Source organism: Lissotriton vulgaris, chromosome 3_2 (assembly GCF_964263255.1).
Source record: "Lissotriton vulgaris chromosome 3_2, aLisVul1.2, whole genome shotgun sequence".
Lineage (NCBI taxonomy): Eukaryota > Metazoa > Chordata > Amphibia > Caudata > Salamandridae > Lissotriton > Lissotriton vulgaris.
The window spans coordinates 131,120,510-131,147,238 of NC_141690.1; the positions used below are offsets into that span (position 1 = coordinate 131,120,510).

The 26,729-nt window shown below is 44.4% G+C and overlaps 1 protein-coding gene across 1 annotated transcript in view; it reads left to right on the forward strand.

The window, feature by feature from the left end:
• CLNK (cytokine dependent hematopoietic cell linker) overlaps positions 1-26,729 on the forward strand; it is a 1,199,791-nt gene that overhangs the window by 99,198 nt on the left and 1,073,864 nt on the right. The window contains exon 3 of the mRNA XM_086964527.1: positions 25,774-25,845. The gene's annotated coding sequence lies outside the window, so the exon portion shown is untranslated. The remainder of the gene's footprint in view (positions 1-25,773; positions 25,846-26,729) is intronic.

The following is a 26,729-nucleotide window of genomic DNA, read 5'->3' on the forward strand; positions in this document are numbered from 1 at the left end:
GGGGAATCAGCACCGCAGTTAAAAAGATCTGGGGGTGTAACACGGGGGCATCAGGGTACTGTAGTAAACATAAGGATAACTGATGCACAAACCAATAAGTCCGGAGTGGTGCTTACCTGGAAGTAAGTTATTTAGGTAGTGCTGCGGGGATCTTGGTAGCGCTACAGCTGGGGGCGATACTTTATGGCAGTAGCTGCTTAGAAGTGAGAATGACCAGGGATGCGGCGCGTCTCGAATTGGAGGCACGGTTCTGTGAAGCCGGTGGGAGTCCAAGGGAGTGGGGGACCTAGGTTGATAAAAACAATTCCCATTTAATGCCGCCAACTGTCGGGTTGCCCTGCGGCGCCAGGAGGAAGAGACTTACCCGCGGTTGCGGCTGTGGGTAGAGCTGAGTAGCTTCCTGCACTACGGGGGGTAAAAGGAAAACCTTAGCGACCCCGAGGAGGCTGCAATTGGCGTGAGAAGGCGGGCGGTGGAGCGGGGCTTACCTTCGTCCTCGATGGAACGACAGGAGACGTCCCGGTGCACGATCGCGCCGTGGAGCGTCTGGAGGAGGGTGGGCTCGGCGGATATGGATAGAATCGGCCATGTTGGGAGGGGATAATGGGCGAATAGGTCCGCCATCTTGGAAGGGGTAATACTTGATGAATAAGTGGCGAGATTTGGACGAATAGATCTACCATTGTGGAAGGGGTAAAGAGAGGGAAGGAAGGCAAGGCTTCCAATATCAACCATAGTTGTGAATGTGAATTTGAGAAGGTGGTGTATGGTAATAAAACAACGTGCGTAAGTGAAGGTCTCATACATGCAGGCGCTGTGTGATACACATTCTCATGCTATTGTACATGGTATCATGGAGAGAATAAGGAACCATCATTGTAATTTACATTTGACCCGACAGTTAATGTACCATCATTGAAGCCAGGGAACCATTGGCAATTAGTACTGTTGTTCATAGCAGTGAGGTCCAATCCTCAGTGCGGTTCAGGCCATTATGAATACTGTCAAAAAGGAGAATCATTTTCAGTTCCTCTTTGTTGAGCAGAAGTCCACTATCTCCTCCGCGTGGTGGTAGTTTCACACTCTTCAAGACAGTCCATTTAAGTTCATTGTCTAAGTGTCCCTTGGTACAGAAGTGGTCCACCAGCGGGGCGTTGGGGTTTTTACATCGGATCCTGCTGCGATGTTGACCAATTCTTGTCTTGACTTTCTGCCTAGTTTGGCCAACATATACAAGTTTGCAGGGACATTGGATTAGGTAAATAACATCAGTACTGTTACAGTTCGTGAAGTTTCTACTTTCAATTGTGACTTTATCAAAGACAAAAGATTTGCCCTCAATAGTGAATTCACAGACATTACATGAACCACATTTTGCATGTCCTACCAGTGGAGTTTGGGTCCAAAGAGAATCAATAGTATTTAGATTTGGGGGGCTCGGAAGAGCAGCACGAACCAAATGATCTTTGAGATTGGAGCTCTTTTTATATGCAAACAGTGGCCGGTCAAATTGCAGGATGCCTGCATTAAGAACGGGCCAATGTCTCAGAATACTTTTTTTGAGCTCATTGGATGAAGGAGAAAAAGTAGTAACACAGGTCAGTCTTGTGACTGATTCCTTACTTTTGGGAGACAAAAGTGCTTCTCTAGGACAGTACCAGGCACGTTTAGCAGACGTTCTTACTAATCTGTTAGGATACCCTCTTTGTCTGAGTTTGGTTGATAGAATAGCTGCCTCTCTGAAGTAGTCCTCCTTGGCATAGCAATTCCTTCTAATGCGGAGGAACTGGGAGTAGGGTAGTGAATCTCTAAGGGCTCTGGGGTGATTGCTGTTGTAGGCTAGCAGCGTATTCCTCTCCGTGGGTTTGCGGTGTAGTTTAGTGTAGAGATGTCCATCCAGATGGTATATATTGAGGTCCAGAAAGGGGATGGACTCAGTCTCAATTGTGCTGGTAAATGTGAGCCCGCAACAGTTATTATTTAACCAATGGATAAACTAGTTTAAGTTAGCCACACCACTAATCCTAAAGCTAAGATGGCACGATTCAAGTCATAAATACTCTAGAACATGGTTCCAGAACTTAGCTGCATTATAGGAAAACCGTTCGTGACCGCTTGATCACAGGAACTACAAGCAGTCTTTTGTTATTGGATCTCAGAGTTCTGTTGGGGCAATATAATTGCAGCATTGACTGAAGCAATGGAGAGCCCTTTCCCGAAATAGATTTATGGACAGTACACATAGCCTTAAACCTAATTCTTTCCTGAATAGGGAGAAAATGCAGCTGCCCAGGAGTAGGTCTGGCAGAGATACGTTTAGACGTGTTCATTAGAAGGCGAGCTGAATAATTCTGAACAATTTTCAGTACCTTAGTGGTTCCTAGTGGTGCAACCAAATAGACTGCATTTGCATAGTCAAGGCGAGATAATATAAGTGCCTTGAGCAAAATACGTCTGGCGTCAAAAGGAAGAAGGGGGAGAATCTTCCTTAGCATCCTTAGTAGTCCATAGCAATTTGCTGCGACTTTAGGAGCCTGTATTTTGAAATCCAAATTGCAGTCGAACCAACCTCCCAGGCTCTTAATTTGTTTCTTCGGGACTGGATGCCAAGCTAGACCACTTTTATTTTCATTATGTGCCACTTGCAGATTTTCTTTTTCTCTTTTAGAAGAAAGTGTGAAGTTTTAAACACAGGCAGAAGTGGTAGTATCATGTATGCCTCCATTCTGGGATCACGTATTTTATTGTTTTTATTATGGACGCTGCTATAACATCATGGAAGCTTACTGTAGAAGCTGACAGGTTATATCGTTTTAGTTATAGGAAGATATATTTCCCACGTAAATCGCAATTAGAGTTATCGCTATATTTGTTCAGACTTTTTGATGCTTTAGTGTCCACAAATACTTTTTACTTTATAAATATGAGATAAAATCAGCAATCACATGCAATAAATCCCATGTATCCATCTATAATTTAGAGACGCTTTATATACTAGGTCTATCAAGCTTAGAGGTCATGCTGGCTTACAGTGACAACCAGCCTCAGTACTACAAGAAGCAGTGAAGAAAAATGTTCTTTGGCCTTGGACTGCTTATTATTCCTGGGCAAAAACCGTGATAGAGATTAGATAAACATCTCTTTTTTACGGAGAAAAGGTATGCTTTGTGATCCATTTTAGGGAACTTTATTGATTTCTAGTTATGTTATTTATTGCTTCTGATCAAATTTAGCAAAGCACTTAGAAGTAGCTGTAGGGTGTTAGGATGTTAGGAACTTTCCAACTATGTTAAGGATGTTCATATTGTTTTCGCTGGCAATGTTATTCGTTAAGCGTTACTGCATTTATTTTTTCATAAACATTTGAAAATGCATCCCCTGAGACTTAGTGCTATTTTGATAGTGTTAATCATTTGCAAAAGAGGGTTTGGAGTTCCACTGTGTCCCTAAACTAATCAAGTCATCTAAAATAAAGTGTCTGCCAGATTTCACCTGGGATTTTTACATTTTCACTCAGACAAAAACATACACATACACTCTCATTTTTGTTTTGTTGTTCTTAAAATATGTTTTTGTAATCAATACTGTGTTTTAAATACCCCTCACAATTCCCATTAGTTTCCCTTTCATCTGGCCCTTATACCCCCTAATGTGCTGATTTCATTACAAGACCGGAGGCTATCATTATGCTTATATCTTTTAATGCAGACCCAAGCAGCCGCATATGTCACAAAGTAAAAAGTTCCATACCATAATATTACAGACCAAACAATAGCAGAAAGCACTAGGCAATCAGCCTCTTTTAAATGCGGCTCCAAGCAAATAAGTCAACTTCTCCTTTCCTCTTGAAAGTTTTTGTACTCTTTGCTTATTTTCTCTTATTTTCATTATTGTGGCTAATTTTACATTGTTGTGATTACTTTTACCCTACAGCACTCTTGTGCCCCTTCCCCTTCTCTATGGCTAACCGCCGTTACCCCACCCTCGCCTTTTCGCACCTGCCCTCCAATTTACGGAGGTCGGCTTTCTCTCCGCTCCCGTCATCATTTGTGCTTAGTTTCACCTTATTTCGTCTGTTTCGCGATCCGCGCTTCCTCCGCCTTTTCATATTCCCGCATTTCTGTGACCGGCTGCTCGGATTTCAAGTCCTTCATCGAGCAGCGGGCTGCACAGCGTCTATACGCTCGTCTGCTCTCCTCCTTCCACATTTTCCCCTAAATTAGAGGAGGGACCCTTTGCCACATGCGCGCAACGTCGCGCTGGTGCTGGGGATTTCATTAAAGACACAGAGGCTAGCATTATCCCTCCCACCCATCTCTTAGGTGGTTGTATTTGACTTTATATTTGATGTTCTTCTATTTTAATCTCATGATATGTTCTTTTAACTGCTCATACTCTTATGCTCTCATGTTCCATTATGAGACTTATCCTTATTTTTTTGTATTTCTGGTTTCATTTACGCCTTTTTTCTTTTCAGATAACCTCTCATGAGGTTGTTGTATAAAATTGTAATTAACAATCAAATGTGAATAATTGGTGCGTGAGTGCAGCATGTGGATTTTTAGTGGATGAATGGTTGGTTCGGCTGGTGACTGTGAGTTTTGAATGATTGTGAATATCTACAATTTAATGTTTTATCAAATGTTTGTGTTTGTTTTGTTGCTGTTGAAAATGTAAAATTGGTGAAATGAAACCAACAAATGTATTTAAAGTAAAAATAAAAGAAGTGATTAATTCAGAGTGAAGTTAAATTCTCACATTCACATAATTCAAAGTGCTTTGAAAAGAAAGGGATTAGATAGAGCAGCATTGGCAGTTGTTATTAATTTATTTAGTAATCTTAGTATTAGCATGGGGTTTAGCAGAGGGGTTGTATTTCTCTAGATACCAGAGTGAAATCTCACTATTATATGGGTAGGCATCTAGTAGATCATGTCTCCAACTGATGTGCCATAAGGTAAATAATTGAAGCTGAATTTTGCCTAGCTTATTCATAAATTTTTGTCATCAACTAGGAGTATCTGACTCTTAGATCACTACCCCATCGCAGGTCTGTTGAACACGTGCATGGCAGTTGCATTTGTCATTACTCGTTATTAGCTCCCCTTAGTCAATTGAGAAACTCTGTAATTGACTAGTGGTGCCTAACTCACACTACACAGATTTTACAACACGGATAATATGGCATTTGGATGATTGCGATGGAGTTGGATCAAAGAGCTCCTCATATAGTGTTGTAACTCTTATACTGCTCGAAAGATATTGCGGTGCAGTTTCTCTAGGATGGAACATCATTTAGACACCATAGGCAATTTTATACGATAAATAAATTAGAATAGTAATGTTATGTTATGTTATGAATAGTGAAATGACGTCTGCACTTTGGTTCACATGAGAAATATACTTGCTTCCATAACGCTTTAGAAATACATGCAGGAAGCAGATCATTTGATGTTTTGCGTATTATGTTTTAGGGTAAGATTATTGATGGTGGCATTCATTCAGAGAATGGAGTTAATAATAGCTTCTTTCATGTCATACTATTAACTTCTGTGTGGTACCATGCATGTGAGACAGTTGCAGGGTGTCATGGAAACTAACATACAGCAATGGAAAATAGCAGACAGCAATGAGATATTGTGTCCAGTTGTTCATTTCATTAGGCACTTAACCATTCTTGTTATTTTCACATGTGCATGAACAATGACTTATTTATATTTCACACTTGGCTATATGAGTTGCTGGTGCCAATCCTTTGCGGTTAGGGACTTTTAAAATTACACCACTAACCAATGTGTTCCACATTTTAATAATAGTTCCTACAATTGAGACTTTGATATTTCTAACCCCTCACCAGTTCTGCAATGCAGGTGGTGAAGGTTATGAATTGATAGCTGGGGTGCTGCCCTGAAATGTTTATAAATTACTGTTTTCACTGTTGATGTTATGTTGATTTGTATAGTGCACTAAAACCCTGAGAGGTTATCCAGGCGCTTTGGCAAAGAGCGTAGGTGTGTGCCCCAAGGTGCTTATATGAAGAGCCAGGTCGCCAGTTTCTTGCTAAACTCAATAAGTGAGGAGGAGGCTCTGATGTATTGAGGGAGGTTGTTTCATGTCTTTGGTGAGATGAAGGCGAAGGAGTGACCTACAGTTTTGCTTTTGCGGATGTGGGGTGTGTGTGAGTGAGGCAGAACTTAGGTGTCTGGTGGGTTGGTGAAAGTGTATGCAGATGGTCAGGTATTCTGGTCCTCTCTGGTCCCACTCTGTTGGTGAAAGTGTATGCAGTTGTTCAGGTATTCTGGTAATCTCTGGTCCTACTGTGGTGTGTACGACTTTGTATGTGTGCATGAGAAGTTTGAATTGGCTGCACCTATGAATGAGGAGTCGGTGCAGCTTCCTGAAGTGCGGTGTTATGTAGATGCACTATGGGAGGATAGTATGAGTCTTGCCGTTGTGCTATAGATGGTCTGAAGTCTGTGCAGGAGTTGTTTGGAGATTCTAGCATAGAGAGGGTTGCCGGTGTCCAGCCCTCTGGTGATGAGTGCTTGATTGATGGTCCGTCTTGTGCTCTGAGCAAATATTTGAAGATCTTTTGCAGCATGCATACGATGTTGTAGCAGGAAGGTGAACTCTGCGTTGACTTGTGCTGGCATGTTGAGCTTGTCATCTAGGATGATCCCAAGTTATCTTGCATGGTCTGTGGGTGTTGGCCCTAGCTCCAACCACCACTAGGTGGCATCTTGTTGCCGAAGACCAGCTCTTCTGCCTAGTCAGAGCTGAGCTTCAGACTTGGTTCACATCCAGTCAGCTACCATGGTCATGCAGATGGTGAATTAGGTTCTGGTGGTGTTTGTCTTGTCTAACAGGAAGAAGATGAGTTGGATGTCATTGGCGTAGGAGATGATGATCATGTCTTGTGATCAAATGAAGCTGGCGAGTGGTGTCATGTATGTTTTATAAAGAGTGGGGCTGAGGGATGATCCCTCAGGGGCACTGCATATCATGAAGGCTTTATTACCAGAATAGTAAAGTCACAAAATAAAAAATCAATCTATTTAGTCATAAATCACTAATCACATGATCCTGATGCAGCGTGACCCCCTCCCCCCGCTCGCTGAGACTGGCTTCTCCTCTCCCCGGATGCTATGCCTTGCTGGTGCCAAACACAAGATGGCCGCCCAGGGCTCCGAATCTCGACCCAAAAACAATGCTGGAAAACTCTTCCGTTGGATATGACCTCAACGCTGACCACTGCCTGGCCCGAGAAGCAGGTGTAATGCGACCCCCCCCCATGCTCGTCTTCGCAACCTCTTCACACCCCAGGTGCTGCACCTCACAACTGCTTGACACCAAGATGGCCACCTGAGGATCAGAACCCATCCAGAAAATCGAAAACTTCACCAGTGAGTCACAAAGTCCTCCTACAGTCCTGACCATAATGCTCTCGGACTCTGCCTTACCCGGAAAACCAACCCAAAGTCTATAGAGAAAAGAGCCCGAATGCCCCAGAGATAGCTCTGGAAACAGTTTCCCATCTCTCCTCGAGGGATCTCGCCCCCCTTCCAACCTAGACACAATGCCTTCCACCATGTCAGCCCATACCACCCCCCTTTCTGAGAAGCACTTAAAACTGCACGGCCTGAACTCCTTCTCGATCAGTTTCCCGCCTAACCTCTCACCCAAAGCAAAAAAGAACTTTAAGCAAAAACTGTTCAGATAACACCCTGAATAACTATTCATGGAAACCTACCACTGCCCATCCAAAGGACACGTAAAAATGGACTTCATTTTCTACACCGAAAGGCCTGAAATTTGGAACTCCATCCTCAGATCGCAACTCAATGTCTCCAAAACAACCAACACTTCACATAGCACCAAACTGACACTATCAGCTCCTAACCGCACTAAACGTACTGGTAACACCACTGTGACCATCTACTCCAACAATACAATCCTGATACAAGCCAACAACGACAACCTAGAGTCCTTCGACGCCCTCTTCCCATCCCTCCGGACTGCCCCCTCTCACCCCATCCTCTGCTTCCTGCCCCTGCCCCTCCCCCCGAAGAACCAGACCCACCACCAGAACTCACCCACCACCCCAGTGCTACCTAGTAACTACACCCACCATTCGCCCTGCAACCTCACCCTCACCACTACCAGAGAGAACAAGACCCCACAACTTCCCCCCCTGCATTCATCCCCTCCCACCACTTGACATCCACTCCCCTCAACCCAACTGGAGCGACCTCAACACGCAATCTCTGACTCCCATCCACCTCCCTAATCCCACATGCAATAAAACACTGACACAACTACACAACCCCCAACACACTGCGCCCACGCCCGCCCAAAACTCACACGGCCAACACATCCACAAAAAAGCAACCCAACAACGCAAGTCTCTCCTCCCTCAGGTCTAACATACCTGCCCAGAAAACCCACACCGACTTAGAGACTGAGCAGCGACTCACCTGCTTGAAACCCAAATAGCAACTATAATCCAGCGTTTTAGCAAAATCCTAGCCAACCTTGCCGTGTTCCATAAACCTCCGCATATACCCGCCTTCCCCACCTATACTCAATAAAGGCCCTCGAAGGCCTCCCACCAGAGATGGATCGCTACCCCACTCTCCAAGCTGACACAGAGGCCTAAAAGAACCAGAGAGGCAATGGCGGAGTGTGAATTGGCAGACCTCGCCTCCCCATATGACAACTTGATTACAGTCAACCTCCAACCAAAAATCCAGGTGATCACGGGACGAGGCAGAGACCAAACCCTTCTGAAATCCTCCAGACCCCAGGCTACCCGCACTATCATACCCACGGCCCCCAGTGAAAAGAAACCCAAAACAGAGATGACCCCTACCAACTGCATGTTCATAAACTGCAGATCAGCCACCGAGCACGCCACAGAGCTAGTGGAATCCATCCTCACTCATGACATAGACATAGCATTCATCAATGAAATCGGGCTAAATGACTCCTCCCTACCTCTTCTAGATACTCTTGTACCCCCAGGTTTTACAATCACTAACAAAGATAGAAAAGACCAAAGAGGAGGAGGCAAAGCAATCATCCAAAAAAACACTATTTCCATGATGGAAATAGGCTTCTTGAACTACAACACCTTTGAATGCCTACCCGTCAACATTAACACTAGCAACAACAAAACACTAATCTGCCAACTTATCTACCACCCCCAGGCAACACCACCACATTCACTGAATACCTGTCTGACCTGATGGCCCACTGCTCTCTCCGAGATGCAAACAATTTAATTCTGGGCGACCTCAAACTACACTGGCATGAAGAAAACAACATGCTAATCCAGAACCTGAATGAGGTGCTACTCAACAACATCCTTACCCAACACTGCATCGAGAAAACGCACAACAAAGGAGCAATCCTAGATGCCATTATCTCTAAATGCGACACAATCACGATAAACCACACCCTACCCGTGGATTGGTCAAATCACCACTTAATTCTCTTCCACCTCACTTAACCGACCACTCTCCAACCCCCAACCACCACCCTCGCCAATGGACCAGAAACCTCACTCAGATCAACATCAATGACCTTGAAGAAAGGGTTAACTCTCTCCTCTCCTCCTCCGCGGATCTATCCACCACTGAACTCACTGCCCATTACAACACAACCTTGACTTTCATTCTAGATCAAGTAAATGTATATGTAAATGTATAGGCATTTATATAGCGCACTACTTACCCGGAGGGTCCCAAGGCGCTTCGACCGCTGCGAAACCCTTCCTGGCTTCCCTGAGAGATGGTCCCTTAATGGGTATCTCCAGGGTGAGACCAGGCATCCCCGGCGGTCTGGTGGGGCCGTTAGTGAAGATGAGGCAAGCTAATGCCCAGAGTTGCCGAGTGTGATCGCTGATCAGAGTGGGCACCGAGGCGAGAGAATTATCGAGTCCGCTGACCCTGGTCCAGAAACCTGCCGCGCCAGGAATCGAACCCTGGTCCCGGGCCGTCCTCTGCTCTCGGGTCTGCCGCCTCTAACCAGTGAGCCACACTACTTCAAGTAGCCCCACTGAAATAAAAAAAACAGGAACATCCCATCTAGATGTGGTTCAACACGGAAATTAATAATGAAAGGAGACAACTTAGAGCTGCAGAAAGACTATGGAGGAGCAACCCCTCCGCAAGCCTACTCGAACAACTTAAAGCAGCCTGAAGCAAGTAGGAAAAACACATCAGCAGTGAGAAATCCTCCTTTTTCTACCTCTGCCCTGGACAATGCAAAAAATAGACCCAACGAACTGTTTAAAATCATCAAGCAACAAACCTCCAAGCCCCTCGAATCCTCAACACAGGCCTCCAAAGATCTGGACGAAAACTTTGCCGTCTTCTTTGAGGAAAAAATCACCAAGATTGAGCTCTCAGTAGACATCAATACCAACCCCACCTGCCTGCCCCCCGTGATAAAAGACAGCACGCGCATGAAATTCCTTCAACCCCATCCCGGAAGCTGAGATCCTCAAGCTGATATCCACTGCCAAACTCACCTCCTACGTCCTTGACCCAATACCCACCCAACTGACCAAAGAATTGAAACTCTCCATAGCGACTTTCTGGTACAGAATCATAAACAGCTCTCTGGAAACCGGCATCATACCTGAATACCACCAAAGTTCCCGCATACCAGCTGCGCCGTCTCCAACTGATCCAGAATCAAGGTGCTCGTCTAATCTTTAAACTGCGCAAGCATCATCACGCCACTCCATTGCTAAAATCCTTACATTGGCTCCCTCTTTCTGAACGCTCTTTGTTCAAAATGGGATGCTTGATCTTTCAGGCCTCAGCAGGCACCGGGCCAGCATTTCTAGCTTCAAAAATCACAGCTTATGTTCCTAACCGGGATATGCGGTCCTCCTCCAAGCTTCTCTTGTGCGTCCCCCGATTTAGGAGAAAAAAACATGGCGGCATGAGGTTCTCCACCGTGGCCCCTGCCTTTTGGAATGCTCTTCCCTTCAGTATTAGGACAGCTGCATCCTACTCGATCTTTCGCAGGGCTCTTAAGACCCAGCTTTTTTCACGCGCTTTCTCACAATAGGCAGCCTCCCTTTCTGCCTTTTCCAGTATGTCCATCCTCAGCGCCAAGAGGCCATTTGGTATACGAGTGCTTTATAAATGTTTTAACTTCAAATTCAAAGTTGGCCAAGTCACGCCACAACTAAATAAAACAGGCCAGGACCTAAATAACTTCAGACCTGTCTCCAATCTCCCCCTCCTATCCAAAATCCTCGAAAAATGTGTCCTCCTGCAACTGACTCAGCACATGGACAACATCAACCTTCTGGACCCCACCAATCGGGGTTCAGAAAAGGCTATAGCACTGACACCGCGATCTTCAACAGCACAGACGATATCCACAAACCCCTCGATACCGATCAATGCTGCCAACTCATTCTCCTGAACCTATCAGCAGCCTTTGACACGGTTGATCACCAAATACTCATAAAGGCTCTATAAGAGAGGGAAGGTCCTGATGAGGTGGTCCTATGCTGATTCTCCTCCGTCTTACGCAACCGCTAAATGAATACAAATCAAAAACTTTACTTCCAACCTACACCCGGTTACCAGAGGCATCCCACAAGGCTCAGTGTTCTCACCACAACTGTTCAACACATACATGGAACCCCTCACCACCATTCTTAAAAATGTCAACATCCCTTTCCACCTTTATGCGGATGACACCCAGATCTATCTAGAAACCTTCTCCTTAGATGACATCCGCAGACTAAATGTCACTCTAAAAGAGATCCAACATTAGCTGTCTCTAAATCACTTAAAATTCAATCAAGACAAAGCAGAGATACTCCTCATCTCCAACAAACAAGAGAATCCTCAAATTACAGAATGGCTAAAAGGGATGAATCTCTCTCTGGCAAACTCAGTAAAATCACTAGGAATCACCCTAGACCCAAAACTCCACATGGCCAAACATATCAAAAACTCCGCCAAGAGTGGCTTCCTCTATCTGAAGCTACTCAACAAAATTAAACCATTCATCCCTACCAAAGTTTTCAAACAAGTCACCCAAGCAGTGGTATTATCCAGACTTGACTATGGGAATGCAACCCTCACTGGTACAACAAAATCCCATCTAGCTCCCCCCAAAACTACACTCAATGCAGCAGCCAGAATGGTCACTGGAATTAAGAAATACAATCACATTTGACCAGCACTCAGAGAACTAAAGCGGCTCCCATCCGAACTGCGTGTCAGCTTCAGGACTTCCTGCCTCACGCACAAAGCCCTACACACAGGAAAACCCAACTACCTGGCCGCAAAACTCAAGAGGGTTTATCAGACTAGAAACCTCAGTAGCTCTAATACCCTACTTCTCATCCCTATGAAAACACGCAAACAAAAGAGCGCTGCACGATCCTTCGCCCGAATTATCCCAAAATCTGGAACTCAATCCCAGCAGATATCATAACTATTGCGTCCTTCACTAAATTAAAAAAATGCCTAAAAGTCCCCTTCCGTGGTCGTGGCCAAGCAGCGGGCCACAGTGGCGGCCTAATCTATCTGCTCTGTTACCCGTGTCTCCCCTGTATCTATCCGTCAACATAATCTGCAGTCTAAACGAAATAAACTGTGGCGGAAGGTATGCGGGATCGGCAGTTAGTAGCTCCCGTGCTCCGACGTTCCTGCTGGTGGCCGTTACACGCCCCGCACATATTGGGCCTGAAGAGAAGTTACAGCGGGGAGCTGGAGTGTCGCTAGTGGCCAGAGGAGGAACCAGTAAGAGTGGATCACTGCAGCGGTGAGTCCCGGGGCCAGAGTCGCGACCCGCGCAAAGTCTGAATTCCTGCGAGGTGACGTCTGGCAGTCCTCCCTGACGACGGAGTGACATGCGGAGGGACCCAGGTATACACGAGGGGCGAGTGAGAAAAGCTCGCACAACGCTACGGAGGCGCAATCACAGAAAGCCAGTGAGAGGAAAAGGGCACAGCTGCAAAGGGTTTTTTCGGGAGTGATTAATGCTGCCTGTTTGCGGTCCCTGCCCCCACGCTGCCACTCCAGTACTCGGAGAACTGAGGAGTTTATCGGGGTGGAAGCGCCCCTCCGGCCCTGACATGGCCTTGTAGTAAGCCTGAAATACCCCACCGTAATAAGCTAAATCGGGGCGAATCTCGCCATATATCCAGGGGTGCATGATCTTGGCTGTATGACCACCAGAAGCTGCACAGAGTGAACGAAGCGACACCACTCACTGAATCCAACGGTGGCTCCGAGGCAGAACTGTGAGTACATCCTGCCATCTGGGTCTCACACGCCAGACAGCAACGCCGGCTTGCGCGTCCAGAACCTAATTCACACACGCTGTCTACCAAGCCCAGGGACCAACAAGACCTGTTTTGCACTATACGAGTCACGGGCAGATATAATCATGGACAGGGTCAAGCCCACTGGGTCAAAGGGCTCCAAGAGCATCCAGACCAATAGACTTGACTGCTACACCTTTTCCACAGAATCGCCACAGGACTCAAACATCAGGAGTAAATCAATGATCGACGCTGCGAGTGAAAGTCCAAATTAGACCCTTATAGATGTCATGGCAGCTATCACTAACATAAAGATCTCCCTAGAGCACAAGATGGACACCCTCTCCATCGATGTCAACCTAATTCAGGCTGATCTTACTAAATTGAATGAAAAGGTCAAGCAGGTCGAAATTACAGCAACAACCCTATTTGGAGAGATCTCACAGGCTCAGAGTGACATTCAGGACCTTCAATCGTTCCGTAATTTCACCACACTCAAGTTGGATGATTATGAAGGGCGACTCCGACGTAATAACCTACGCATTTTGGAAGTGCCGGAGAAAGCGGAGGGGTAGGCGCCGGATTTATTCGTGGAAGACCTCATCCTCAAGTGTCTGCAACCCAAAGGCCTCAGTAAGTTTTTTGTCATCAAGAGGGCACATTGGGTTCCAGGGGGCGCCCCAGGCCAGGGGCTCCTCCACGCCCCATCTTGGCGCGAGTCCTCAACTTCAGAGATAGAGATGTCATCCAACAAACTGTTAGAACAGCACCGCCAGTCCACTTTGAAAACGCTATCATCACCTTTTTCCCGGACTTTACACAAATGGTACAGAAGCATAGGAGATCCTTTCTGATGGTGAAGAATACGCTCTGAGAAAGGGGGTTTAAATACCCAATGCTCTTCCCGGTGCACCTTCACGTGGAATCTGAGGGGCAAGCCTGATTTTTTGAGAATCGAGAGGTGGCAACCGAATGGCTGGAGAGCCGGGTGCATAGTCTCACAGACGGCTGTCGCAACAGCGATGACCCTGCCTCCCGCTCACAGGACTGAGTGAACATGACCAGCAAACTGACACCCAAGGACATGCGAGGCACCATGGGACTAAGATTCAGGTATTGAGGCTCGATGATAGTTTTCCCCGATTATCGGAAAGGAAAAGGACAGGCAGGCGGATCTTGTGCAAGCTGAGGAATAGGTATTGAAAGTGGGAGAAGAATTAGCCTAGTTACTGACACCCGAAAGACGACATCTTCTTACACTGAAACAAGAAGATTTTAAAAGCATAGCAGAGGACAGAGCCAGGGCGCAGGGCAGACACGCAGAGCAGAATCTTTGAACATGGTGATAAGGCGGGGAGACTATTTGCGTGGCTAGATAGGAGGGGATGTGTGGCCCTCCTGATGCCGGAGCACACATACAGTCTTATTGGCACGCCATACAGCGCACGTTCCGGGAGGTACTCCATATTGTCCTCCATCTCGAGGCTCGCAGGTGTCTACTAAACATTTGGGAACCTACGGATCTCACCGCGTACACTACACATTGGGCAACTCTGGCATTCATGATAGCGAAAAGGAATATTGCACAGCAGTGGGGGGCCACCCAGACACCTACGTTGGGAAAGTAGTATGAGGACCTAGACTAGTGCATGTTCAGGGAAAAATCGGTCTTTGTAGCAAGAGGGTGCCCTGGAAAATGGAGTAGGGTGCGGGGGCCATGGAACCACTACAGAGACAATATCTGTGTTCCACCGACTCCCCTGCTGGACCCTGAGACTCTTGAGACCCCTTGATTTGTCTTATATTGTAAATTGCGACGTGATTTCCTGTGTTCTAGATTGGAAATATGGAATTTGTATTGTCTCTTGCTCGTGATTTTCAATGGTGAATGTTGTTGATTAAAAAAAGGAAGAAAAACTATTCTTCTTCCTCAACCCCTCCCTCCCGAAGGGATAACCACTGCCTCAATGCAAATCTCTACTCGTCGTTGCTCCATGACATTATACCACAAAGACCTAACTTCTACCTGCTTCCTGACCACCTCTTGATTCTCCCCCCCAAGGGCTCATCCCAAGACAAAGTGCACTAATCGAGGTTGTCTCAGGTCACACGTACTACCTCAATACTGCACAGCAAACTTGGACTTCCTTATCCTATATCTATAACTCTGCTCTCTAACCTCCTCTAGTTCCTCCGCCTAACCCTTAAAGGATCACCCCAAGACAAAGTGCACCAATCAAGGTTACCTCAGGACTCACATACTAGCTCAATACTGCACAGTACTCTTGGACCTCTGAACCTATATATATATTTCTCTACTCTACCTTATGACTCTTGCAAAAAACTGCTGGGGTTCAACCCAAGACAGCGTGCACTAATCGAGATGAATCTCAGGACTCACGTACTGCCTCAATACTGCACAGCACACTTGGATTTCCGAACCAATATGTATTACATGATAACAGACTCTATTATATGACTCTTGCGAAAAACTGCTGTATAGCGCTCCAATGCCCCCGGGTCCGGCCAGCTCTATATAAAACTCCTTAAAAAAAAAAAGATTAATCATGATTACAGCATAAAGAAATATAATCCAACAAGACAAACAGTAAATGCAAAGCCAGGTTATTGAACAACAGAGTAGGCAAATTGTAAAGGATTCAGTTGGCATGAAGGGAAACACCGTAGTGCTAAATTGAAGTTTCGAGTGAGGTCGGGGAAACTCATAAGAGCAGGTGTAAGTGAATATAGGTTCTAACCAAATAAAGGTTCTAATCAAGAAATGAAGAAATGTAATTGCTTGAGAGGTTAACTCTGTGAGCAGAAGTAAAATCAGCATAGTGTCTCAAGAGTGAGAAGGAGAAGTCTGCCTCCAAGGGTGGACAGAAGCAAGTCTAAGTGAGTGAAACCAGTGAAACACAATAAAACATGAAATTCAGCAAAAAGATACTCTGCACGATTCCTTCAGAGAAGGAACCAATTAAAACAGAACTTTATTGATGCTCTTGGTATCACCCATTATTTCATGACACATACAATGGGAGATTACAGTTTCATGGCCTTCTCAGATATTATCCAAAGGATGATTTCTTCTTCGCCGGCTACTTTCAAGCAGAGATGCTGAGATGTACTGATTCACACATTAAAAAGAAACTTTAGATGGCCTACACACAGAACTTAACTATAACATTTAAACAGTATGCATTTGGAACGTGGCTCATGAAATGAGAGAACGTTTATACACAGCAAGCAGAAGCACAACATTTCATTTGAATTGAAGCTTTTCAAATCGGGGCCTACAGTGACTATGGCTAACTTAAAGTGAACACATTCCAACTATGGTTAACTTTAAACATAAAAGGCACACATTATGGTCAGTCTAACTTTGAATTTACATGGAAATTTTATGTAAGTCATGAATATATGTGTTACACATTAGTATGTCATTAAACACAAATGATAATGCACCAACTATTGTGAAATACATTGGGAATTACGGAAGTACATATGATATATGTAAAATTAAATAAAAGTACATTTCTAAATAAATTTGTGAAAGAAAGATGGGTCCACAGCCAAAAATAGGAATTGTGAGTGCCAACTATCTGGGTATTGTGCCTATGCACTCAGAATCTATATAGAGCAACTATGTAATTTACTTGGAAAAAAAGTTACATCAGAACAAACGGGCACACATGTTATAAACAATAGAGTGAAAATGAAGTCCTTACTGTCTGGAAGGACTCACTCATGTGAGCACTCCTGTGCAATTATATTTGCCTAAAAAATTACCGAATAATAATTTTCATATGTCTCATCGGTTTATTTCATCTCATAATCCAATAGTATGCTTAGTGTTCATTGAAGACAATTAATTTTAGATCATTGGTAAAAATAATTTATTCATAACAACACTCTTATTGTTCAGAATCACAGGGTTAACAGAAATGATCCCCGATGCATTTCGGGTCCAGCCCTTCTTCGGGTGACGCTACGATTAACAAATTCAAAAGGAACTACTTGATCCATGATCAGAATGCGAACGCGATAATGCAAATGACAGTGAGTTAATGTCCAAACATGCAATTGTTTGAAAGAGATAGTGCGGGTGCCTATTGTATGAACAGTGGTACAGAAAATAACAAATGTATGATATGGACAAGCAGAAAATGCTGAGAAATATTTCTCTATAAACAGCGCAATATGTAGGTGCTGTACCCATCTCTAACTCATTCCAATGTATTTTTAACAGCTAGAGGTACTGATAGGTGATGTTAAAAAGACCCATCAACTGATGCATTATCACTATTTACACTTCTTGAATGAGCAGATAATATACCAAACACCAGAAAGCCACACAGCCCACAAGAACGCCACCCGCAGCCACCACCAACTCATCAGGACCGCCTTCAAGGACCGCCTAGAGAACAATGCACACAACACCAAAGAGCTCTTCAGCATCATAAAAGTACTCTCCAACCCCAGCGCCAACACCAACGACATTCCACCATCACAAGACCTGTGCGACTCACTGGCCATCTTCTTTCACCGCAAGATCACCGACATCCACGACAGCTCCAACTCCGACACCCCCGCACCCAGTGCCGAGACCACCACCCCTGTGACCTCCACCCGCATAAGTCGCCTGACCACCTGGTCCAACGTCAGTGATGAAGACACCATCAAAACCATGAACTCCATCCACTCCGGATCCTCATCCGACCCTTGCCCTCACCACGTGTTCAACAAAGCCAGCTCAGCCATCGCGCCCCACCTCCGGGAAACAATCAACATCTCCTTCGAGACAGCAACCTACCAGAAAGCTGGAAGCACGCCAGGATGAACACCCTACTATAGAAACACAAGGCGGGCCCAAGGACTTCAAGAACTTCCCGCCCATCTCCCTGCTCCCGTTTCCGGCGAACGTCACGTAGAAGATTGTCAATAAACAGCTAACCCGCTACCTCGAAGACAACAACATCCTGGACCCCTCCCAATCCGGCTTCCGCAGCAACCACAGCACCGAGACCGCCCTCATCGCCGCCACCAACGACATCAGGATCCTGATGGACAAAGGAGAAACAGCCGCCCTCTTCCTCCTGGACCTATCAGCAGCCTTTAACACGGTCTGTCACCGCATCCTATCAGCAAGCCTCCATGACGCTGGAATCCAAGGAAAGGCTCTGGCCTGGACCACATCCTTCCTCTACGGCAGAACCCAGAGCGTCCGCCTCCCACCCTTCCGCTCTAAAACCACCGAGATCATCTGCGGCGTCCCACAGGGATCCTCCCTCAGCCCGACGCTGTTCAATATCTACAAGGCACCCCTCGCCCACGTCGCACGACAACATAACCTCAACATCATCTACTACGCCGACGACACCCAGCTGATCATATCCCTTACTGAAGACCCCCACACTGCCAAAGCCAACCCCCACAGAGGAATGAAGGCTGTCGCCGAATGGATGAAGGACAGCAGGCTGAAGCTAAACTCAGACAAGAAGGAGGTCCTCATCCTCGGGCCCACCCCATCAGCCTGGGACGACTCCTGGTGGCCCACATCGTTAGGCACAGCCCCGGAATCCACCAACCACACACGCAACCTGGAGGTCATCCTCGACTCCTCCCTCTCCATGACAAAGCAAGTCAACGCCGTCTCCGTGTCCTGCTTCAACACCCTCCGAATGCTCCGCAGGATCTTCAAATGGATCTCCTCTGACACAAGAAAAACCTTCACCCAGGCCCTCGTCACCAGCAGACTCGACTACGGGAACGCCCTCTACTCAGGAACAACAACCAAGCTCCTGAGACGACTACAACCAATCCAGAACGCCTCTGCACGACTGATCCTCTACATCCCCGACGCAGCCATATCACACCCCACCTGAGAGGCCTGTAAAGGCTCCCAGTCAACAAGAGGATCACCTTCAAACTCCTCATCCACACACACAAAACCCTTCACAACGCCGGACCAGCATACCTCAACGACCGACTCAGCTTCTACACCCCCACCCACTTCCTCCGCTCTGCCAATCTCTCCCTCGCCACAGTTCCCCGTATCCGGTAAAAACCACCGCCGGAGGCAGATCCTTCTCCTACCTCGCCGCCAAGACACGCAACACCCTCCCTACTAGCCTACAACAGACCCAGGACCTGCTGGCCTTCAGAAGACCTGGCTTTTCGACCAGTAGCAGCTCCCACCCCCACCCCAGCGCCTTGAGACCCTCACGGTTATGTAGTAGGCTTTTGTAAATGCATTGATTGATTGATAGTAACAAATACCCTCACTGAACTGTATCTGTGTGAGTCCCTATTCAGAGGGCCACAGGGCAGACAGGGACTAGTGGGTCCCACCCATGTTGGCTTGGGGGGGTTTGCCTTTGGTGGCTAAGGACAGCCTTTCCGCACTTGACTCTCTGGGCAGAAAGGGAGAGCTGCCAATGGCTTTTCAACATGGTAGTGTGGGCAGTTCAGACTTACACCATCACCCAACAGACACAATAATGTAAATTTAAGCTCATTGCTTATATTTATTTAAAATGAAAGTACTTTAATTGTGCAGTAAAAGGAAATACCAAACAGTTCAAAAAAAGTACAGTTACAGGGTTGAGATCTCATCTGCGTTCCCCAGTAAGGTCCTACATCCCCTCAAGTACCTTCTCTAGGATCATAATGAGCACCTAACTGTATACCGTAGTGCTCCCAAGCGGTTGGTGCAGATGGGTGATGCTAATAATGTTTAAATGCAGCTGCATGAGTAGATTGGGTAAAGGATTGTTCAATGTAAACTGTGCTACAAAGAAAGGCAGCTATTAACAGGATACCATAGTATTTTGGTCCAAAGCGTAATTTAAGGAAGTGATTGCAATAGAAGCAAAACTAAATCTGAGTAATAAGCCTATCTTACCAAATTTCCCTTGAGCAGTCATGAAAAGAGAAATGGGATGGTGGCATAGTTAAGCTGAAAGGAGGAGTGATTCCACTCCCCGCCGGGTGCACAGCTATAATTTTCTCGGCATCACAAAATATGCCACAAATTAAGTCATTCAAGTTCTTCTTCTTTATTTTCATCACAGTAATCAATGTTTTGTTTCATTCTTCTTACTTTTACATATTTTTACTCTGTCACAAGAGGGAACGCTTACAATTTAGCTGTATTCTAAATGAGGCAGAAATGCTAATCCAAGCCTTCTTCTGCACCACGATAGAACATGTAAGTTTTGTTCATGTCCATTAAAATTCATGTACCCAATGCATTTCGGGCCTTTTAGTTTGGCCCTTCGTCAGGGGTTATCTACAAAGCAAAATACATTATTAAATATATGTATTACTCAGTGCCACTGCATCTCAACTATTAATAACACAAATACCAAAACAGAGCTGTTCCATAAACTAACGTTTTCCCGCTAGAACGTAACATACTGCTACACATTAACCTGAATACCCATACTCCCTTCGATGCCTTTCCCTCTTTATCTTCTTCCCATGTGCCCTGCAACCTTCTACACCAGCATTCAATCTCCCCTTGTCTACCCTCCAAATTGCTCCTTCCCATGTACGCCTCTTTTCACATATCGATGTTCTATACTGCATTTCCCCATTCTTTTTTCGCCGTCGTTACATATGCGTGTGCGTACCTGTTTGCAAATTGCCTGCATTCTCATGCCTTCATCAATTTCCTCAACATACTGGCGTCAGACTCTTAAACTCCATACTATGAACCCGCCTCCCTGAGCCTGAAGTTATTCCCGCCCTTCTGTTACACCTGTATGAGATTAGTCCGTTTTTTTTCAACGCGCTGCAGTTTCACCCTCCCCTCTTGATCACCGCCTACAAGACCCATAGTACAGTTCGTGTGACAATTTAGATGTCCGGCATCCTTCATCCTAACTAAAACATTCCGATATTCACCAACACATACTGTATTCAACATTATTACCCCGGCATAGTTAAGCTGCCAAAATTAGCTATTATTATAAACTAACCCAAATAGCTCACTGATTTTACATCATCAAAGAGGTTCCAGTTAGCCACTGGATCAACATCTTTCCTATCAGGTGGACTGCTATTGGCCTTATTTACCTTGCCCTGTCAGTATTCCTAGATCACTGGTTCTCCAATGTGGGTTGTAGAATGTTTCAATATTACAGTTTCAATCAGGCGGCAGCTAAGTGTGCTCTAGTTATTTTTGCGTTAGCAAGCCCTAGGAATCCCTTCCCTTTCCTGAAGTGTCAGACAGATGTCATGAATTATTCCTGTCCCCAGAGTTCAATGATGGCATAATGACTGCCCTTTACCCCTTACAATTACAGTTCATTTTAATGAAATGAAGCCTTCTTTGCACCTAATTCTAGCTCAATACAGCCTTAAGCCAAGGACTAAATTAGTTTTACCAGCATGTCCAAGGAGCTTACTAGTAAATTGTACAGTTTGCAAAAGAGCTTTCTGGAGCCCCTACCTGCCTCTCCAATATAACCTGTACCAAAAAGAACCAAAATACTATGATACACCCCCACTCACCTCTAGTAATCTCCCATAGTCTGCCAAGGACCAGTGGAATTGTGACTCCTTGTTCCATGGCCACATCTGGTTGCCAAACAGTTAGGGCCTCATTTATGAAAAGTGACGCATCACTGCATGAAACAGCGATGCATCGTTTTTCATTGCGCCCTCCTTGCGACATGCTGGATGTGTCATATTTACAGTATGACGCATCATGTCGCAAGGAGATGCAGATATGTCAGTATTTCTAACGTATCGGTAGGCGCAAAATTACACATTGCTGGAGTGTGTCACAATAGTGACGCAACTCCATCAATAGGTATGCTCGCAAGGGCAAGTCCCATTTCAAATGTGCCTCCGTCAGTCTTACGCCTTCTGTGAGGCAGGCGTAAGATATTGACGCATTTGTGTCCTAGTAGTGATGCAGTGAAATCTCATAGATTTCACTGCGTCACTTCTACGAGGCTTACTTGCATCAGAAGGCACACCCGGCATACATTATTCCTGACGCAAGTATACTGTGGCACAGGGGTTTACAAAATGAAGGATCTTCCTAGATGCATCACATTGTAAATATTATGCAACATGGCACATTTTCTGCGCTGCTGGTGCGTCACAAAAAGTGACGCAAGGGCTCATAAATAAACCCCTTAATGTGGAGCATGCCTCCAGTGTACCAGGCATTCCCTGAACCCACAAGTTAATTACTTGGGTTGCTAACATGGTTATGGCAGCGTGGGAGTGCACATTCCCTTCAATTGGAGCCCCTGTCTTCTAGATCAACAGCCTTTATAATTATTGTGTTGTCTTTTCAAATGTGTGGGAGGCCTTGGTGTGGCTATGCCTTTGCATCCCAACTGGCACAGGTGTCTGAGCAATGCACATTAACATATGGTATCTATAGCACAAAGAAAATGAAATAGTAGAACAAGAGAGGAAAAGTCACAAGTGTGATAAATAAACCTCTGTATACCAGACAGTTCTGAAAAAACACACTGTGGTGGCAGTCATTTTATTTGATCTTCTGAATAATTGTCACATGATGCTAGTGAGACTGTCATTTGTGCCAGCTTAATTCACATCTTCACTTAGGGCATTTGTTGGACCTCACCCTTTCTGCAGGGTTATCCCCAAACGTTTTGCCTCCACCCACCTATTTTCTGTACCAGTTTAAGTTGGCTTTTAGGGCCCTGTGCTTGTGCTCCCTCCTTTAAACATGAAAAAAATGGTTTGCACCCATTTCACATATTTAATGTATGTGTTAGTCCATGGTAAAGTAGTACTACCTGTACCTAGGGCCTGTAAATTAAATGCTACTTGTGGGCCTACAACAGTAATTGTGCCACTCACTCAAGTATTCTTTTAAACATGTCCACGACCTGCCATTGCAGCCTATGTGTGCAGTTTAAATGGACATTCAAATACACAAATACATTCAAGAAACCCAACGCTTTAGGAGTGATTGATGAAGAGATAAAAGACATAATAATTCATACATTGCAGTTGAATATGCAAATTTTTAAGGTAGAATGATAATTACCAAAGTGAGACAGGAAACGCAACCCCTGGCCAAAAGGATTGGTGGAGGCCGCCTGATTAAGAGTCAGGAGACAAAGACTATAGGACAGATGCAGGATAGGATTATATTTACAACACTTCTCTAGAACCCGATGCACCGGAGCGCGTCCCTTCTCTTACACTCTCTCCCTCCTCTATATTCTTCCGCAAATCTTCAATCTAAACAGGCTGTCTTAAGTATTGAATCTTCCCCGTCTGTATTTCTCCAGCAGCAGCTCTCGCCCACTCCTCACTCAGCCTCAATGTCTCTCTTTGCAGCTCCCCAACTTAATCTTAAATCACTCAAGTTTTACTCTTTAATTTTGCATGCCCCAATCTCAAAGGTTGAAAGTATCTGTGAATCGTGAACTGTGATTGTGCCAGGGCAGGGAAGGTGTCATCACCTCATGTGATGTTTCCAAATTTCTTAACTAATTCTTTGTTTAATAAACCCTTCTCACTTAATTTATTCAATTTACGGAACACTTCCTTTCACATGCATTCACAAAACCAGATAGATACAAAATTTATATAATTTCTTCAGTTGAAGAACTTTCCCAAGCATCCATCCTTGGTTCGTGGCAGCCAGTCAGCAGGTCATCAACGGACTATACTGTGCAGACTCAACTCGTGTTATGTTTCACCCGCCATCTTTTCTTTTGGTTTAGCATATCAGTCCCAAACGCACACTATTGATAAAGGAATCATAAACAGGGGTTATTTTCTCAAATATGTTATTATCACTGTTCAACCCCTACTTCTACTCTATCCCATGTTATTTTCATTTTTGTTAAGCAAAGAATTAGTAGCGAACACTTCTTTTAAAATCCGGGCAAGCATATGCCCAACATGTGTGAGAGTTTCTCTCCCACGTGAGTAAATCACATGATTATTACGCAGTATTAGATCGCACATGCGCAAGACGATTTTCGGTTTCAAGCGGGATCTCAGTTACGCAGCAAATTATTCCTTGTTATTTAAGCAAGCAGAAAGCCTTTTCCCCGTATATGTAGGTCGTGTGTATATTAATTCTCTTTTCATTTTTCTATTTCTACTTGTTGTTACTTGTTAACGAGAGGTTGATTCAAGCAAGTTTCTTTTCTTCTAATCCTTGCTCCATCAGCTGTTTGAGTAGTGTTTCACCACCTCAACCAGTAATCAAACATCTTACAGCATTGATATTGTGAACTACAATGTTTTTATACTCATCCACGTATCAACATGTTGTTATTACAACAGGTCCAGTTGCCTACTATAACTTTGTTAAACGGCTATTCTAGAGACATTTGTTGTCTTGTCAGCCTTCTGTGATAGAGAAAGATTAATAAAAATAAAAACATAAAAATGGCGCATGTAAACATACTTATAGGGGCACTGCTCAGTACTCTTCATCCATTTGAATTTCCAACTGTAACTGATTTTTTTTCTCTTTCCACCGCAACAAAAAACAGGGGCAAGGGGTCAGTCCACTTGAGCCATTGTCTGCTTGAACTGTGGGTAATGGTTTTTTCCTGATCACGTGTGCACATCCACCTAAAATGAAGTGCATTTCAGAGCCCGGGCATGTGTCCCATAGTTTTACTTTCTCAATGTTTTTCCCTTTCCTTCCTTTATCATTTTTTATTTTTTGTAATTCTTCTTATATATATAAATAATATTTTCAGATTACAGTAATTCAAATCTAATTGTATCTTTTTGCATCAATAACAATCATATTTTGTTTTGACTGCATTAAAACTAAAACGTGATTCTAAACCAGTTTCAAACATGCCGGCCTGCAAGAATGCATCACTTCTGTTCTCTATAAACAATATATAATGTGTGTTTTTCAATTGAAATTTGGCATTGGTAGAATATGGCATACATGTTTAGGCAACTTTTTTGCTTTTAGTTTTGGGGCCTATTCTTGCAATAATAATTTTTGAAAAAGATACACCTGCATGCTTCAGCCAGATCGATTGGCTTCGCCAGTGCTTGTTTAACTGATGATTCTTACTATAGCTGCATTCTTCTGCAGGTTGAAAATACGAAAAGAAACAAGAAAAAACAATGTGCAAGGCATTTTGTTTCCTGTCTTGTATTCCTAAGAGAGGATGGGATTAGCATGCCAAATGTTTAAACATGTGGTAATAGGAAGTAACAGAATGAATAATTAAAAATACATAAATACGTTATTAATAATGTATAGTTCCTCAAGCTATATTCAATGTAAAGGCAGCAAACAGTAGCCTATAAACGTAATTTAATTTTCCTGGATGCGGTTACAGTACAAGGGAATAACATTTCAGTCATAAATATGGAAATGTGTTTTTGCAAATCTGGATGCCCTGTATGAACATAAGACTGTGCTTTAAAAGTGTTTTAGTGTATATTTCATGTGCACAATCTAGTAAAAAGTATTTTCCTTACTGCAGAAACAACAGAAAACTCGCAGCTGGGGAGGCAGCAGTTGTGAGGAATCGTAAAGTAAAGGTGCCATTAAACAGGTAAACGTGTATTACAAACTACAGGACACTGAACTTCGAAGTATTCTAATTCAGTGGACATAACATGCAAAAAACAAAAAGCATAATGATTTGTTTTAAATTGAGGTTTGATTTGGGACTGTGATGTGTTAAATGTCCTGTTATTCACATTTATATTGGATTTTTCACCTCTGCAATCGCCGGTTGGTTTAAATTGCACAGTAATCTGCAATTGGATAACTAGTGCTAGGGACACGCTAGGGACGAGCTATGGGAACATGATGCAAGACGAGAGGAAATTAAAAAAATAAGGTGCATGTTTACTAGAAAATGTTGGAGCCGCACCAAATCTGGCAGCGCCTCTGTCCGACATTTTCAAAAAGCAGTGATGCGCTGTATTTACTAAAATACGGAGCACCCCTGTGTTTTCCCTAGCCCTGGTGCTAAAATTAGCTGCCTAGCACAAACGCAGACACCCTTGCACTATAGTGCAAGGGTGCCTGCATTGCAGAGAATGACAGTTTATGTGCAGAAATGTGTCCCTTCCTGCACATAAACAATCAATAATGGCAATTTGTTACTTCTATGTATGCTGCATTCTGCAGCACACATAGAAGTAGCAAATAGTCATTATTTAAAAATTATTTATGGGCAGGAATAAACATTTTCCTACATATTAACAATCATTAATGGATTTTTACACTTTCTATGTGTGTGGCAAATGTAGCAGACATAGAAAAAACAAAAATGAGGAGAAATAAAAGCAATTCTCCTAGTGGGCTATTTTAACACCTGCTCTTGCATGGAGTCCGTTTTTGTAAATCTGGGTAGCGTCAAAAAGCAATGAATGTTGCGGTGGAATGCCCACAGAGACACACATAGCATGCCCCTTTGCCACGGAGGAA